The sequence below is a fragment of the Falco naumanni genome, chromosome 8 (assembly GCF_017639655.2).
Source record: "Falco naumanni isolate bFalNau1 chromosome 8, bFalNau1.pat, whole genome shotgun sequence".
Classification (NCBI taxonomy): Eukaryota; Metazoa; Chordata; class Aves; order Falconiformes; family Falconidae; genus Falco; species Falco naumanni.
The window spans coordinates 51,844,035-51,862,172 of NC_054061.1; the positions used below are offsets into that span (position 1 = coordinate 51,844,035).

Genomic DNA, 18,138 nt, shown 5'->3' on the forward strand with positions numbered 1-18,138 from the left:
TGACCTATGCCTGGTTAGTTCTGCAAATTAGTATTAAAAAAAAGTACTGTCTACTTTCCTTCACACTGTAAGGCGGTGAAAACCTGAACTGTAACTTTTACATGTGTGCTTTTGAGGAGGATGTGTGAGGACTATGGGATATAGGTACACAGCTTACATGAGACAAGAGATGGAGGAGAGCACCGGGATGGCTAGGAAAGTTCAGAGAACAAGAGCTGGAAGAAAAAATTGGAATGCATCTTTGTGGATCAAGAACAAAATCCCAGAACAAAACCCCAACCTATGCAACAAGCAAGGAGGCAATGGCTTGGCAAAGTCTTTGGCTGAGATTTAGGTGTGAATGGAATGGTGGTCAAAATAGGCTATTTTTGCAGGAGGACTTGCACCAAGAGTAAGGAGCATGAAAGAAAGACAAGGGCATTCATGAAGCGATGGAATAGTCTCCTTATTTTGGGGAAATGGAAGTTAAGGTAAAACAAACTAAAGGTCTTCTGTTCTACTGAGTGCTGTTTAAGATAATTTCCGAAGTAACTCAGGGTTTTCAGTCCAGCAGTTTGACTTGAATGCCTACTTGCTTTTCCTGAAAAAGAGTTGAGTAGGACATTGCGCTAATCTCGAAAAATGCTTTATAAGTCAGATATTTCCTTTCTTTTCACCCATTTGATCAAAACATGCTACTCCCATAAACCAGGTTCTTACAGATGCCTGTGACCAGGCGGATACCCTCCGAGGTGTTCAGTCGTTTCTAGGTAGGCTGCAGCTCTTCAAAATCACCCAAGGAGGTCGCTGTTCTCCCCAGTAAATACTATTTTTGATGAAAAAGTGCAGCAGAAGCAAAGCAATGAGATTGTGTCAGAATGTGTTGTTTAGTGTAAGCAGAATATTTCAAAAGGTGAATAGAAATGTGATAATTATATTACACCAGAGCTTCTTTCCGATACTGAAGGGGTTTCCAGAGCTTTGCTTTAAGTATTTGGTGGTTGGGTTTTTTTTCCTCTAAAGCTATGTCAGCAGAGTTAAACAGCAAAAGTGCTCTGACTGCATTTTTTTTTTTTTAGCATAAAATTCTTGTATCATTAAGGAATAACCTACATTGCTATGATATGTCTTTTATAATCATGTAGCTGTAACCGTGCTGAGGTTTTTGAACAAGGAAAATGCTCAGTAGTGGTTTTCGTGCTATATGGAAAGTGTGAAATATAATCTTCATGAACTCACTGTAAGCTAGGTACAATTGGTTGAAAAGCTGGATTTGTTTAATGACTGATTCACTGTCAATACTGATTTTTCATTAATGACTTGGAAAATTGTAATTTTAGGACATACTCAGAATTCAGAGTAACGATAAGTGGATGAAAGTATTAAAAAAAGGAAATTAAATTAGTAGACTTAAACATAACACTAAACTTATGAAAAACCTAATATGCTGCTAAAAGATGGAACTTTATGTATACACATGCTTCATATGAAAAGGTCTGTGATGTTATCCTCTATTTTGGAATTTCCCCAGGGGTACTGGATCAGTTTGCTGGCTCCTTCACACTCCTCTGTGTTATTAGTCTTCTATTGTATTAGAATATTGTTATGTATATGTTTCTTCATGCTGAAATACTGATGGGTTTGGATACATATGCTTGGCTGACAACAAGTAAAGACTACAGTAGTTCTGTGTCATGAATCCATTCAAATGTTCCATTCTCAAATGAGTACATTATCCTCACTAACCACATCTTCTCCGTGCTCCTCTGTTGTTCCTTTTCCAGATCTGCCTTCACTTTTTCCACTTGTTCTTCACTGCTCTTTTTCCGTTTGTGTTATTGTTCCTTCCTCTTATTCTCCACTTGTAGCTGTCACCTTTCTGCCTTTTCTACTCTTACCTTTTCCTGTGTAGATTTCTCTTCCTGCCATTTTCCAAGAGGAATCTGAACAAGAATATAATTAATAATGTACTTCAAATTGACATTCTGTGAGTGATGGTTTATCTGTTATGAACTGGGATATAAATTCTTGAGATATGCTTTATGTACTTATTAAAGAGATTTAACTTATGTGGGACTTCTGTCACTGTGGCCAGTAGTGCCTGTTTTCTCTATATGGTACATGTTTTGGGTTTTGGTTTTGTTTTTATTCCAGTAGGTACTTGCCTTTGTGATATCTGGTGACTCTTACATTAATTTCCTAGTATTTAGTGTCCCAGTATGTTTCTACTTAAGCTGTGTTCTCTGAACCTCTGCTAGCTTCATATTTTCTGCTGTATTTTTTTCTAAATGTTTTGAAGTTGTAACATATGAGGGGGGCAGGCACAGGGGTTTCAGCTAATTCCAGAGAAGAGGCCACTCTGAAGAAACAAGTAAAGACTCAAAAAACCTAAAAGTCTGGTAGCTGCTCAGTCAGCTAAAGGATCCCTATGGTGAAGTGGGAAGGTTACAAACAGTTTGTATTTCTCTGGTACTAAACTAGAACTGAGGAAAACTTTTCCAGGAGCTGCAGGGATTGAAGACACAGCTCTGGAGCATACCCGACCAGCCTTCTTACCTTGGTCTGTACTGTCCCTTTGAAAGAAGACAGCGGGGAGCGCTTCGAGGATTTCTTTGAGACTGGTCACCCACTGGGAAGGGCGGGCTTTGCTGGCCGCGGGACGGGCGGGCTGGGGGCTGCACGGCCCTCAGTGCCCTGTGTCCCGTGCCCCTTCGCCGGCGCCGGTGTGCTGCTGCCTCTTGCTGTTGGCGGGAAAACATCTCCCGTCAGGCTGAGGCGGGTACGCTGCGTGAGGGAAAGCCTCCGTACTGAAGGGTGAAACAGGGCGTGAACAGGAGCCCGCCTGGGCAAGGGGGCTCCACCTCTGCTATAGGGCTTCCTCAGAGGAAGCTCCAGTTAACGGTAGGAAGGACAGCTCTGCGCTTGCCTGGCCGGAGGAGGAGGTTGGCTGGGTTAGGTGAGAAACCAGTGTCTTACCTGTCCCTGGGGAGGATCTGAGGGAGCGGACTGGTTGTGTGTTGGAGTGGGGAACCGGCTTGGCATCACCTTCAGCCTGGCTGTCCTGGGGTACGCGCTGCCCTGGCCTGATGGGAGGTGGGAGGTGGGAGCTGCTTCTTTCCTTTCTCTTGTCAAACTAACCTGTTAGAAAGCCTCAAAAGCCTCTAGGAGTGATAGCTTCATCCCATACCTGCCTGTGTGGATGATGCTTAGGCAAATAAAAACCGAAAGAAAGCCTGTTGCTTGGATAAATGCTTGTGGGGGTGACCTGAGCTCAGTTACACCTGTGCTTGGGGTGAAAAATGAGCTGGGGCTGCTGTGCAGCTCTGCCTGGCATGGGGCAGGCAAAAGGGCCAGGGTCTGTGAGGGGAGGTGCTGCCCTGTGAGTCTGTGGGACCAGCAAAATGAGAGCCAGGGGACAGTTTCCCCAGTGCCATGCCCTTGGGGGGAGCCCCTTGTGCTGCCCCTCTGAGGGGTTGGGAAGGTGCCTGTGAGGAGAGGGGGCCCAGCTCTCCCTCAGTGCTGGGGCACAGCCACCCTGAGGAGGCAGCTATCTTGTGGTGGTGGAGGCTGGCAGCAGAGCTGCCCTGCTGCAGTAGCAGGCAGAGACACGCTGAGTAAATCTTTGTTCTTGCTTTTGTATCCCTCTTGCATGGGAGTTGCTTCAGTGCACGTCCCTGCCTGCACCCTCAAGCACCATTTCTTGCCTCTGCACCCCCACTGGTCCTGCGCGCTGATGGCTGGCTGACTTGTGAGGCAAGTGGCCCAAGCTGCGGGGAGGCCACAGCCATCTTCGTGAGGCTGGTTGTCAGGGAAGTGAGTGTGCTGGCCACAGCCTGTTGGCCTCCAGTCACCTTGCTCTGCCTTGAGCCATCTCTGCACAGGTCCCTTTTCTTCCCTGTCGCTCTCTTTTGGTTTTCCTGGAAAACCAAAAAGCTTTCCAAACCTTAATATGGCCAAATCACTGTTGCAGTAGTACATTGTTGATCTAAGTCAGGGGTTCTCAAACTACGGCCGGCGGGCCAGATACGGCCCCCCAGGGTCCTCAATCGCCCCCCGCCCCCCTCCACCGGGGGTTGGGGGGAGAAACCAAGCAGCTGCAGATGACTGCCTGCCACTTCATCTGCCCGCCTTGTTTAAAAAGTTTGAGGACCCCTGATCTAAGTGATGTGGTGGTTGTTCATTCAGGGTACAAATGTTTCAGTCCAGAGATAAATCTGTTCTTTTTACCATTGTTTTTATATTTGGATTTATGTAATATTTTTGTGGTGAGACAAAGTGTCAGAAAAAGTCATGAATAGAAAGTATTTTTTTCATCTAAATCCCATTCTAGGTAAGAGAATTTACGATACAAGTTGATGACTCTTCATATTAAAACTTTTATTCTTGGTGTTTCGGCTTCTATTCTGTTTCATGCACTTGAGTTAATCAAATACACCAATAATATTATTTTGAATCTTCATTGTTATGGTCAAAAAGGTGCAACAAATGCATGATCAGGATTGTAGTGAACTTCAGACAGACAACCTGGGGGAAAACACTAAGACTTTGATGCAGACAACTACTAACCTATAATAAATTATCTCATTCTAACCAACGGTACTGCTGTTCTAATGCTTTCCTAAATGCTAAGGCTCACAGCTGTCTGTCTAGATTAAATGCTCACACTTAGTTTCTTCTGTGGACAAATGGTAGAAGGCCATGACATCCAGCAGAGGGAAGCTGCAATATGAGACAGGTGAGTAGTGAGCTTTGTACTGCCTCTGGCCTGCTGGTTAACTTTGCACAAGTTTAAGTCTGCTGCCTACAGGGTAAGGCCCAACAAAATCCAACTTTCTGTTTTGAAGTACAAACCTAATGCAAACAGGCGTGCCTAAATAACCTCAAACCATGTTTATTGTAAGTGCATGCTTTAGTAGACATGCTTGGGGATTTTTTGCTTTACAGGCATGGTCTAGAGAGAAAAAAATCTAGCTACTGTGTCTGCTTGTTAATACAATTTGTAATCCTTGACTTTTGATATAAAACAAAAAAGAAAAAACCCTCATACTTTAAGTGTGGTTAAAATAATTCTGACTCTTAGTGATGCTTGATATGTCTTGTTTGAGGCTTAATAATAATGAAATTAGTTTTAATAACAGTTGATTATTACCACTTACAAAACCTACAAAATAATCCCTAAATACAAGAATTTTCCCTGGTCTTTGATCTTGCAAGCAACTACCAAGCAAAACCACAAAAAATTAAGTTGTCTGGACCCTCTCCTTCATTCTGTACCATGCTAATCCTTTATATGCCCTTGCTATATCTCCCACTGAAAAAAACTAGAAAGGTGCATACAATCACGTTCAGCAAGATGCTGAAAGATCTGCTTTTTGTTCATTAACGTTACCTGTAACAAATACTGCCTTGTGGTGTTGCCAGTCTTTATTACTGTTCGTTTTCTGCATTTTGGATACTGGATCCACCTTTATCAACTTCTGTCTGATGCTCTTTGTGACTTTAGTCGCTGCAGCTCCCACATCCTAGAAAAAAACAAGTGTTGGAAGTGTATGTGCTTATGATATACAGTGATAAGGGGTATCAATTAACTTCCTGGCAAACAGCAAATGCTGAAATTGTTGTACCAATTTGTTAGTTACCTCATGAGAGCTGCTGAGAAGAGAATATTAATATCTCTTGAGGATTCGCACACTAGGACTTCACCACAGCTGCTGCAGTCCACTGTTGTACGAGCACCCCAAATGAAATGTATTCCTGTGCTACTGGGTCTAAAAATTCTGCATGAAAACCTATCTGAGACATGAAGACAACTTCAAGTTGCTCTGTGAACTCACTGATGGTGAATAGCTGAAGAAAGGATAAAGTAAACTTTTCCTCTGTAAGTTACAGTTTAGGATTCAGCTAAAAGTTAAACCAATGTCTATTGATTGCATAAAGAATTGCTGTTTGCTCTGCGTGGGTTGTTGGGTTTTGGTTTTGTCTGTTACCTGCTGTTGATATAATGGCTCCTGCAGTTCCTTCTAATACCAGATTGGCTGTTTACTGTGCACTGGGACCCTCTGGTTCACTTTACCCTCAGACTAGTAGTTGGACCAGTGAGGGAAAATAGATGGGATCTCAGAATGTACTTTGAGCCAGAACTTGTCCTCTGCTACTCCAGCTGTATTTTTTCAGTGCTGCTGGCCCTATGGAGAGTTTATAAGTAAGAATGATGTTCTGCCATTAATCAGTAGCATCTGTACTTATATGTACATATATGTCTCTTAGCAGTTGGCTATATAAAATTTAATCTGCAAATGAATGATTGTTTTGCCACCTTAACTTTATCTTGATGGTACGAAGCAGACAGAAACTGTACCACAAGCCAGACAGCGCTTACTGCATTGCACTCAGTGTCTGAACTGTGATTGAAACCAGTCTCTAACAAATATATAGTCAAAGACATTCCAGGAGAAGGGGCAGGAAGTTTTGCTGCCATAGGACTTAGAATACAGAAACTGCTGCCAACTCTTTTTTTTCCTGCTCTCTGTTCATTGGGAGCTCTCTCCTTCCCTTGCATACTGCTTTTCAGAGTTACTTGTTTTGTTTCCTTCTGCATTTTCTGATGGCTGGGAGACTTTGGAAATCTTGATGCAGATTCAGGCTCTGTATCCTGTCTTTAAATAACTGGGAGATGGGAGAGAGCAACAATAAAATTAACCATCAAAATTTAGACTAGGTTCCAGGTTTTTTTCTTAAAAAAAAAAAAGCTTAGGGAGCTGTAGAAAAATCTTGACCTGCCTTAACCTCTCACCATATTTTGCACATCTGTAAGCCCTCAAACTTCATAATAATTTGTCAGTAGTATATAGTGAACAACTCGTATAATTGTAATGGCCCTAGCAGGTATCTGCTACTCTCCTTGGAGGTCACTAGCCTCCTCATTACTGAAGAAAGCGAGTCCCATTCTCTTATGCTGCAATGAAGATCCAAAGACTCATTTGCAAGTGCCTTGCATATTTAATAATGATGAATATTTTAATAATTACAGTTTCATTTCTGTAACACTTACAATCAAAAGATCTTGAAGTATTTTAGAAATTCATGGTCTGATTTTTATTTTTATTTTGGGAGTGATGTGAATCTGTAGCTTCCAGTGACTTTAGCAGCAGCAAGTGCTCAGTTTCTCTGAAGATCAAGCCACAAATAATGACATTTCACATTTTAATTAAAAAGTTATGTATGAATGTTCTGTGAAGTCCTCTTTGGAAGGTATTTCCTGAATATGGCTCTAAAAGGTGCGTTTGTAAATGAATAGCATAATTAAAAGAAAAATGAAAGGCTTTGTTTTGCTTCTTGTCTTAGGGTAGATTGGTTTAGAGCAGGCAGTTGATTGAGTTGTGACCTGAATGTAGGGATTTTATATTTGAGTTAACACTACCATCGCGTGTAGATGTGGTGCTTAGGAACATGATTTAGTGGTGAACTTGATAGTTTTAGGTTTATGGTTTGACTCCATGATCTTAAGAGTGTTTTCCAATCTAAATGATTCTATGGTTCTATGGCACATTGCTCTTTTAGCCACAATATGAGAGTAGTGAAAAGGAAAAAAAGACAGATGTTTATTCTGTGCATGGAGTATACTATTACATTTGGCTTAACACAAGTTCTGTATAAAACATCCTATTTTACTTACTAGGCTGAGAGAGAAGGCAAAAAAAATCTTAATTGCAGTTGGATATTTTAATTTTATGTCAATTTTTGGTTCAAAAAATGATTCTTCCTTGAAGTAATTTGGTATAAATTCCACTTAAAACCCTCTTCTTGGGCATGTACTGTAAATAAATGCTGATAAACTTGTCCAGGCTTATAGAGAGAATTGTAGAGGAAAATATGTATTAAGTACACGTCATCTTCCCATGTTTCCAGGGTCCCTTGTACTTACTAGCATCACATCACTATGCAAGAGTCATAAACCTGGCTTAACTGGCCTTTTTAATATAATTAACAATAATATATAAATATTTTAATAAATATATTTATATTTATGTATTTTATATATTTATATACAGTAAATATAAATATTTAACAGATATTAAATATAAATAATTTATAGTTGTCTTCTATCATCTAAGTAGCACAAATCGTGTGAAACCTAACTATCTGAGTAAGTTTTCTGCAGTGTCACCGTGCAGCTTGTTTCTGCTATACATTTTCTGTATAACTTGTTCATTTTCCTCTAGAGTCTGTTTAGACTGGAGTGTATGGTTTTGTGTTTAATGTGAATAAACTGATTTATATCTGGGCAGTAAAATTGATGTAGACTTATATTTTTTCTCAGTCCTAGTTTTAAGAAATCCTATCAAAGCACCCTAAAAGCACTTTGATGCTGTAGCAGTCAAATATTTTAATCTGAGGACTCTGACAGGGGATTGGTCTCTGATGTATAAATAGGAGACAATGACTATACTTTCTTGCTATGAATTTGGGCCTTAGAGACATCTATTGTTGGGGTATGATTGCTGAGAAATTCCACTCTGATGCTTCACTGTGCTAGACAATGTGATAGACAATAAAGTAATTAAGGTGCCTGTCTAAAATAGGAACAAAAGATGCAGAAACCTAGTCTGAGTCTTCTTTCAGAAATGAAAGTTAAAATTTAAAAACCTGCTGTTTCTGTGTAACTTACATCTCTTTAGTTAAGTTTGTTGTATGGTAGAGCAAGTTTCCGTCTGTGTAATTCTGCGTTCAAGTTTTCTGTCCATTTGCTTGTCTGGATCTGTAAAAGGGAAGATCAACTCTTGGTCAGGTTAGACTGGGCTCAGATTTGTGCAGAAGAGTTTTCCTTGCTGAACATCTGTGCTGCAGCTGTGGTTCAGTGCTCTTGGTCTCAGTAAATAAGTAGCCAAGCCATAGGATGAGAGAATAGCTTTAGTTCTGATTTTGACATTGGGGAAAAAAAATTAGTGGTTATGTTTAACTCCCTCACCCCAAGAGAAATTTGAAACTTGATGTTGCAGTCACTTCTGGCTTGAGTTACGGATTTCTGATAGTCCTGTCAAATGTATTCTTTCTCAATATATAGGATGGTATAAAAATAATTATTTAATATGTCTTAATAAGGATTAAATATGAAGAACTCATGGTTACATCCTCAAATTAGTTGGGAATTGAGGGACAGAGCAAAACCCCAAAATAACTCGCCAAACGGAGGTTTAAGGTTAAAGACTTTCTAAAGGCAAAAGTGACAATAGTACAGCTTGAGAGAGGGGATGCATTTCCTCTCCTTTTTGGATGCATGCAGGTAGTATTTTAGAACTGAAGGTTTAAGGTACAGTTATACTTCCAAATCTTTGAACCAGTATTGAGTCTTCAAATATTAGGATAGGTAAAAGGTCTCCTGAAACATTATATCAGGCAGTAGTAGTAGAGTGATTTTAAAAATTAAAATAAAAGTTTGCAGATGATCTATGAGCCAGGCTGAAGCTGCTAGATCAACACTGTCATCACAATCACAGGCAAGGGGATCTGTAAACAGAGATGTATCTTCCTGACAAAGCCCCAGGAAACTTTTCTTGCTAGCATCAGCTGAAAGTGCAAGATTAAACTGTAAAAGTAAGCAATTCTTTAGCAGTAGATTGTCTTTTCAATGTGTGTTTAAGGACAGTACTTGGGAAACACTTGCTGAAAGAATGAACCTCAGGCCAGGAGAGGAAAGAGCAGGATTTTCCCTGAAAAAAGTAAGCCATCCTGCTGTGGGTATTAAGTGCTTTTCTCTGCAGACCGGGCCTGTGGTATAGCATGTTAAGGCACCAGTAGAGAGAGCCATTGTTCCAAGGATATGTGTGAAACCATATAGATGGCACAATTTGCTGTCAGGGCACAATACTGAAACATGTTACTGTAAAAGCTCACATAAATTTTTAAGCAGATGAAAGATCTCTTGTAGAGAAGGATCTTCCCCCCCTGCCCCAACTCAAATATCTGGACAAAGTTGTACAAGGATCACCTAACAGTTGAAGGCTTAAATCCATGCTTTGCTTTTTTTTTTATGCTTCCTGCAATGTATAGCCTTTAATGACTTACCTAGGACATGTGCAGAACTTGTCTCAAAGAGCTTTTAGAGTGGGGGAAATCTCATGTGCCACGGGATGTTGGTCAGGAAAGGGCTGAGCGAGATGTGAATTCTAACTAAACATGTGCTTATGAGTCTTGGAACTTATGTCAAGTGTGGTGGTGATCAAATTCAAGGTAACAGCGTGAACCGTCTTCCTGAAGTTGTCAGTTGCTGTTGAGACTTACAACACTGTCAGCACTGTCGAAAATGGTGCATCCTTAGTATGGGGGAGTTGCTATCATCCTGAGCTTCCTTCTGAGAGTGTGTACCAGTCTTCTTTTGACTGTAAGACTGATATTGCAAGCCCAAGAAGGAACACAGCATTCCTAGCTTTCTGTTACCCATGACCATTTGCAAAGTTGAAATAGGTCTGTTTACTTTTGTTGGGGCACGTGTAGTTGCTTGGCAGCTTCTTGGCCCATGAGCAAAACTCTGTAAGACTTCAGTGCTTGAACAAATCTCAATAGAAGACTTGACTAAAGCTGCAGCTTCTCACCTTGCTGCATGCTGGAAGCTTTCTGAATTCTTGATGTCATATATGGTCCTTAATTGGCGGAGGATCTCTTACCTTGCCAGACCTTTCCAGTGTAGGGGTAATGAAATCTGAAACCAGGCAAGTTTTGCATGGTTCTGAATTTCATCACAAATCGCATCTCTCACTTCTTGTTTCTTGCCTGGGGGAGAACAACTCCAGTATCTTTCTGTCTCCGGAAAAGGAGGCAACACCTGCATAGTTTCCCCATGCTGGCTGATTATATTGACTTAATCATAATTGAGGAAGGAGTCAGATATCAGCTTGTATGTGATACTGGCATGTAGAGCCCTGTACAATGTAAGGCCAGCCCTGATGAGACAGCAAGAAGGAAACAGTGATGGCAGCATGAAAAACAGGGTTTTGCTGACATAATTTGCAATCGTCACTAAAAGTTCAAGTGCAGATGGAAGAGCAAGGAAACTACCTTTTGCCAGAGTTCCTTCTTTAAATAGGAAATACTGACTTTAGGAGATCTACTCCAAGTATCCAGAATCAACATTATATGCTAAGAAAAGCCAAAACTATATCATGCCAGCTATGTAATAAAAATATCAAAATGGAGAGAAGTCTTTAAATATGAATCTTTTTTCCAGTGACAACCACAATATATAAAAGGAAACTTCCTGAGGCTCTGTTCATTATTTTTTTTTTTTTTTTGCATTTCTGTTTGATCCTTCAAAGCTCTTAAGCCTTGTGTGAATTTTCACTGCTACTTCTGCAGGCTTATTTCTTATTATTTTATATTGTAGTAAGTTTAAATTACAGAGCTGACCAGCTACAGAAAGAATCAAACACAGTCAAAACTTGTGTGTTTGCTGCAGTTAAATTATTACATAATTTACATTACTGGAATCCTGCAATATTTTTGGTATGTTGGGATGCATCTTGTCTTTCTCACCTCTTCCAGTCCTTTAAATGCTTTTCACCTTTGTATGACCTTAATGATTTAAGATTTCAAACCTTCAGCAACTTCAGCTCCTTACCACTGTATCTGCGCTGCAGGAAGTAGTATTTCGCCTTGAAAGATCTAGGGACTTTTTGGAAGGTTGTTGTAAGGAGAAGAAAAGGAAAAGAAACTAAAATAAAAATGAGTTCTGTGGAAACGGCTCTAGAGGGAGTTTTCAGAGCTGGGATGTACAGTCGTTATGGGCTTACTAACAAGAAATTCTGTATGTGTGGAGTTCAGAAAAGAGAAATCAACTATGAGATGAAACCCATGCTGTGTGAAAAGGTGTGCTTTAGGAACTTCCCCGGTGTGAGCAATGGGTAGCTGGGAGAGTTAAGAGGTTTAGCTAACAAATGCTGGAGAATAACAGATAAGAGAATGAAACTCCCTCACTAATGCACTACACTGTTTTCTTTAGTGTTAAAAACAGCAGGAGAGAACTGGCATTACTCAGTGTTAGCAGTTCTAGTCTGATACACACGTGAAGGTTTTGTACATGTAAAGTACAAAAGTGAACATGTGGCACTCTTCCATGAGTTTCTTTTGTTGAACTTTGCTCTGATCTGTTCCCTCCCTTGTCTCTTGAACTTCCATATGCCTGAAGTTAGGCCTGAGTTACCAAATGCTGCATCACTGCCAGTGTGGCTTTCTGTGCATGATCTAGGGGGATAGTATGTAGAGACTGACTGCAGTGACCAAGCGTCAGCAACTGGCCACCAAGGATGTTATGTTTTACCCCATATCTTCACTTAAATAAATTGTGTAACAAGCTAATTGGTACCTCAGTGTGATGTGAAGGTCACTGTTGTGTACATTTAAGCATGTGAAGTGCATTTCCTTGTGATCTGTGTGATGCTGAGCTTCTACTAAATCAGTCATTTGGAACAGTAAGCATGGTGCTAAAAGCTGCTTAAGAGAAAGTGCTTGGATCTGGCAACAAAAACTGAAAAACATGTAACTGATCCTTTGTGGAAGAATAAAGGCAAGTGAACTTGGTTAAGATTCTGGTTAGAAGTACCAAATCTAAGTGGGGTGTAGGAGAGTAGCTAAAGAGTTAATAGTTTCTCTTGTAAGGTAGATCTTAGCAAGAAGTGGCTTTCTGGATTCATTGTTAACATAGCATGAGAGACTCTTGATACTTAAGACTTAAAGGTCTATTTGAGCAATGCAGAATTAATTTCTGTGTGACACTTAAACTTGGCAACAAAGCTGTTGTAAGACTCTAGTCCAGGAAAACACGCAAAGTATGATAATATGGTGACTAGCTTTATAGACTATTTTAAAAGAGCAGGAGGGCAAAATTTGATTTGGGCTGGTTGGTCTTTTGTTCAGAAAAGTCAAGGTATATCTAGTTGTTTTAAAAATCTGAATTTCAGCTTTTGAGCTGCATCTGTAAAAAAATTAATGTAGTGTTTTTCCTCAGAAAATCACTGAACTGAAAAAGTAATGGAAAAAAAAAAAGGAGGGGTAAACTTGCTCTGACTCAAGTCGTGGGGAACTAAACTGGGCATTAAAATAGATTTGTACCATCAGTCTCCTTAGACATGAACATTGCTAGGCTTAATGAGAAAGTACTGAAGCAGAATGACAGTTTCTTATTAACTCAAGACTTGTCTAGCTATTTCCACACTGCTTTCACTTGCTCATTAATGACCTTCTGCACTATAAAAAGAACAACCCAAACACTCTAAGCCCCTGGGAAGACCTTTTTATATGGTCTATCGGATGTTAAATGGTCTGCTAGCAGCAAAGAAACAATCCTGTGAAATGCTGATCAGCATTTTTGTCTTGTTCTTGTGCCTAGACAAAAAAGTATAATTGATTAAATTGTCTACTGCAAGATAACAAATGCAGGTGACACACTAAGCCACTGATGTCTGCACTTCATTCCAACCAAATCCGAGTTGACTTCAAAGTAGTGGAGCCACAGCTGTAAGTAGCTGAGAAAGAAGATAAAGCTGTCAAACTTTCCATGAACACCACTGTGAGTGACTGAAATGCCTAGAAGGAAAATGTTTGTCATTGACCCATCATTTGAAAAAAACAAAGTGTAGCAGGAAGAAGTTAAAATAGTATGGATGTAAGTGATCGTTTCCTTCATGTGTTGGCTGGGTACCTCAAGGGAGCAAATGGGTTCTTGTGTCAGAATCTGAGCAGCTTCTTGCAGATAGAGCAAACAAGCAAATTCTGGCCAGGTCTGTTTTGTTAGCCTAGGGCTCACCTCTGCAGTCACTTCCTTGCAGCTCCACAGAATTGCAAATAATTCCTAGTAGTGCCTGGCTATGAGTAGCCAGGTTACCTGAAACAGGACTTCTCACTGTGACTGGGGAACTGATAAATTACGTTGTGAACATTCTTCTGTAGTGGTGTTTCACTGAGTTCAATGGACTCTACTCAAGCCTCCTCGTCTGTCGGTATGGGAGATCACTGGTGCTTGGCGGGAGCAGCTCAGAATAACTTGAGGATTAGAGCTATATGAACTTGGTGCAGTGCAGCCTTTAAACATACGCCGTTTTCTGCTCTGAGGGTCCATTATGCTTTTAAAGCTCGGGAAACTAGAACTGAAAGCTGCGTTAATGATTTTCAAACTTCTTAGTGGCCCTCAACTTTGTCCCAAACAAACCTGAATCCAGAACAGTTTTGAAAATGAGATTAAATTTTAATTTTGATTATTATTTTTTTAATTTATCTGAGTTGGGAATTAATAGATATGAGGGGACTTACTTCACTAGGCATCAGTGCAATTCTGTTGAATCAAGGAGTATCTAGGTACCTATATAAAATCAAAATAAATGCTTGCACAATCCCCTTTGGACTGAGATTAGTGATTTGGCTTGATATGAAATCCCTATCCTCTAACCTGGAAAGCTTGCAGCTGTAAAAGAAATGGTATTTAATAATAGACCAAGACTTGATTTCAATGGAAGCATTGTCTGAGTAGGCACATCAGAGCTTGGTTCCAGAGCACCAATAAAAAAAAATAAAATAGCCTTTTTATTTATTGGGCACTCAGACTTGAAGACTCCCAGGTGCCTATTAGTCTAAGGGCTTGTCTGTACAGGAAAGTTAGTGTGCAATATGTTGGAATATGAATTTACAGTGCACCAACTCCTCTGTGCTCCTCGTGTTTGGATATTTTTAGCGCACAGTAATGGTGCCTTTCTCTGTGGCAGTTCATTCAGCCTTGAAAGCAAAGTAAATCACATTCTGCTTAATGCCTGTGTGATGAGTGAATAGCAAATGGGCAGTGCCCTCTAAACTTGTACCCAAACTTCCTTCTTTCAAATAGTGTGAAGGGTGATGTTTAGTAGGATTCTACCTTTGTTCATGAAGGTGACAAGTATGATTCTGCTTATTTTTTTAGAAGGGAGGAAAATAATAAGTTTTCAAAAGTCCCTGTATTTCAGTTCTTAATACAGCTTTGGGTGTGTAGGGGTTTAGATCAGGGAATTTCTGTATAACTCTGCTTTGAGAGTTATTTTCATTAATATTTTACAGCTGACACTTCCTAAAATATTATGTACTTCAACCTGGCCAAAATGCCTGTATGGCTTTTTACTGAACTGGATTCAGGATTGCTGACCTTCCCTTTTTTTACTTTGTTAGTTTTAAACTCAAATCCATTCAAACAAATACTTTTTGGCATATATGGAAGAGGTGATATAGCATCAGAGTGAGAACATGGAGCAAGAGTAAGGGAGGGGAGGGCATGTAGGTATTAGTCTGTGGTTTTGTTTGGTTTTTTTGTGGCATGTTTGCCATGTTTTGAGACTATGAACTGAAGGTGTAAGGTACCTGGACAATGTTCAGTTTGCTCAGAATTCTTGTAATGAACATTTGGACAAAGAAACTTGACTGTTTAAGAAGCTTTGAAAGACAGGTGGTTGTTTGCTTTTTCTCTTAACCTGGAAAGAAAAGTGCAGCAATGACTCTCAAGCTAATATCTGGGGTTGGGGGTGGGAGGGTGGGGCAAGGGTGTGAGGGACAAAGAACAAAAATCTTGCTAATTCCATCTAATCCATACTTGATCTATTCACCTAAGAAAATTCCTTCACACTTATTGCTCTGAAAATGTACCAGCTTGCATATCAGTGATAGGAACTGATTGTGAATCTTGCACCTTTCACAGAATTGATGTTACCTTACTGTTCTGCTTCAGGTATTCATGGTATGTCACAGGAATGCAGCGGAGAACCAAAGTCCGATTTAGTCTGTTTATCCTGCATTAATCTGAAGCTTCCAGAGAGACAATCCTGACTTTGTGGTGCTCTGAATTCAGCAACAGTACTCCTGTTTCCCAGAGAAAAAAATGAGGGGGAAATTAGCTACAGGTCTATGCATCCAACAAATGGTGCCACAGGAATTAGGTTAAATTTCACATAACTTACTTTTAACTAGCTCATTTCCTGAGAAGAATCTCCTTTGTCTGGTTCTGCCCATCTGTGTGGTAAAAAGAAACACATTCATATTAATGCTAAAGTGAATTATTTTATTTTTTCCAACTCTATTGTTAAGCAAGTAAAAGTTATTATATCCAGTTGGAGAACTAAAACAGGATGAAAGAAGCACTGCTGCTCTGTCATATGTGTCTGCAGAGAAGATTTAGCAACCTGATAGGAACACTGGGATGCTCATGGGGGACTGCACCTGGAGTCCACACACACTGTCCACTGCACAGCTCCATTCTGTGGAAATTCCTCCTTAATCCCAATGCCACAAGACTGAAGGAGATGGAAATGTGACTAGATGTCAACCACAGTGAGTTGTCTTCATGGATGACTATGGTGAACCAGTCAGCGCTAGTTACTGCTGGGAACTGGTTTGTGTGATATTTGCAAACTCACAAGTTTGCAGCTAAAGCAGATCAGAAAAAAAAAAGTGCTTTATTTCAGTCACGCTGGGAGAAGACTCTCATCCAAGCCAAATTTTGCTGTGACCAGCTGATGTAGTGTACACAGCTTGTCCCTGCCTGTGGTGTTTGTAAAGCCATGCTATGCATTGATGTGATCACAAAATATTTGAGCTCATGATCTCCTGTGTTGTAACTGTGGTGAGGATAAGCCTAAAGGAAGCGTTTGCCCTTCACACAAGGACAGTGTAGCTACCACACAAGTTGGAGCATCAATATTGGTGGGGTAACTCTTCTGTCCAAAGGAATTGACCCCCTGCTGAACTTTTGGCTGTGGGAAGGGAAAAGTATTTGACCTTAAATGACTTGCACAAAGACCAAGAGGGAGACTGTCAGGCTAGGTCTTACAAGCAGCCTGGCTCCTGATCCTCTGCTTAAGTCACTGGAGTATATGTCTCTCTCCATTCATGATGAATGAATTCTCAGACTGTGCTACATTTCCTCCCTTGAATAACAGTCTTTAATGAAAAGGAAAATGAGAAAACAAGGTAATGACAGATAGGACAGAGAAAACATTGGAAAGTGAAGAAAGAAATGTCTGGGAGTAATAGCAATGCTGATATTCCCATGTTAATGATTCAAGAGCTTTCTGACTGCTGTAGAAGCAAAACTTACAGCTGCTGGAGCAGCCTATAGAGGTTTCAGCAATGCAGGGAAAATCTCAAAATTGAACAGTAATGGTCCCTGTGTTTGCTCTCAAAAGATACCTCCAGCTCCCTCCTGTAAGGTGTGAGGTGGTCTCTGAGATACAGAATGCCCCTTTGCAGGTTTAAACCTGTAGTTAATTAATACGAAATCCTTCTTATCTGGACTAACTGGTTAAAAGAACTTAATAAATTACTGAGACACTGATCTCAAAATAGGCAGAACTCCCAATTATATCATCAGGTTTATCTGTGCCAGGATTGCGTGAACGTGCCCTTAGTATCTACTTTAGCTCAGTGTCTGCTGTTCTTTTCACCTAGGCACAAATACCTGTGATTCTAGTAGGACTTAAATCACTTTTTCCTTCAGACTGTGTGTTTTGTTGTAGCTACATTCACCTCCCATGCTCCCTCCTCTGTTTTGAGGTCAGTTGCCTGTGACAGATACTAGGTTCTATCTGGTACATGCAACTAACCACTTCTGATTTTTAGAGAACATGGTTTTAATTAGCTCTCTTCCTCTTTCCTGGTTGCTGAACAGAGCTGGCCTTAGGTGGAATTTTTTAATTGTGCTATTGCTGTCTGTTACACAAGCTGGAGTTCTGTTTCATAGAGTAAAAATGAGACTTTCTGTAGCAGAATTCATAGGACTGGTCAAAACTTTAAGTCATGTGAACAGTTCTTTTTTACATGTGTGTAGTAATGTGCACAGAAGGTCAAGGAGATACTGCCCTTCATCTCTAGCTTTGTCTGATTTCACTACTTTTTTATTATTCACCAAGCTATTTGCTGACATGTTTGCATGTGGCAGTGTGGTGGTGTTGCTGGAGTTGCCTGTTTCTGCTAACCCTTTAAGAACTGGTTTCCTGAGATGTTTGGAGAGGGCCACAGGCTTTCCCTTCTCCTTTTTCTCACTGGCGTCACTTCTCATGTTTGATTGACCTTTGGCTAAGTGATCCAGTTTGCCACTTCCAGAATATTTTGTTTGGGTTTTTTCCTGGGCTAGTGTGCAGCTGGTTGAGCAAGCTG

At 40.4% G+C, this 18,138-nt stretch overlaps 1 long non-coding RNA gene across 1 annotated transcript; it reads right to left on the minus strand.

Moving 5' to 3' along the window:
* Positions 1–8,622: 8,622 nt before the first annotated feature.
* LOC121093139 lies at positions 8,623–16,362 on the minus strand. Its single transcript, XR_005829493.1, has 4 exons — positions 16,167–16,362; positions 15,945–15,996; positions 15,698–15,846; positions 8,623–8,737 (listed from the first exon to the last, which is right to left on the minus strand). It is a non-coding gene; the product is annotated as an uncharacterized LOC121093139 (long non-coding RNA).
* Positions 16,363–18,138: the final 1,776 nt, after the last annotated feature.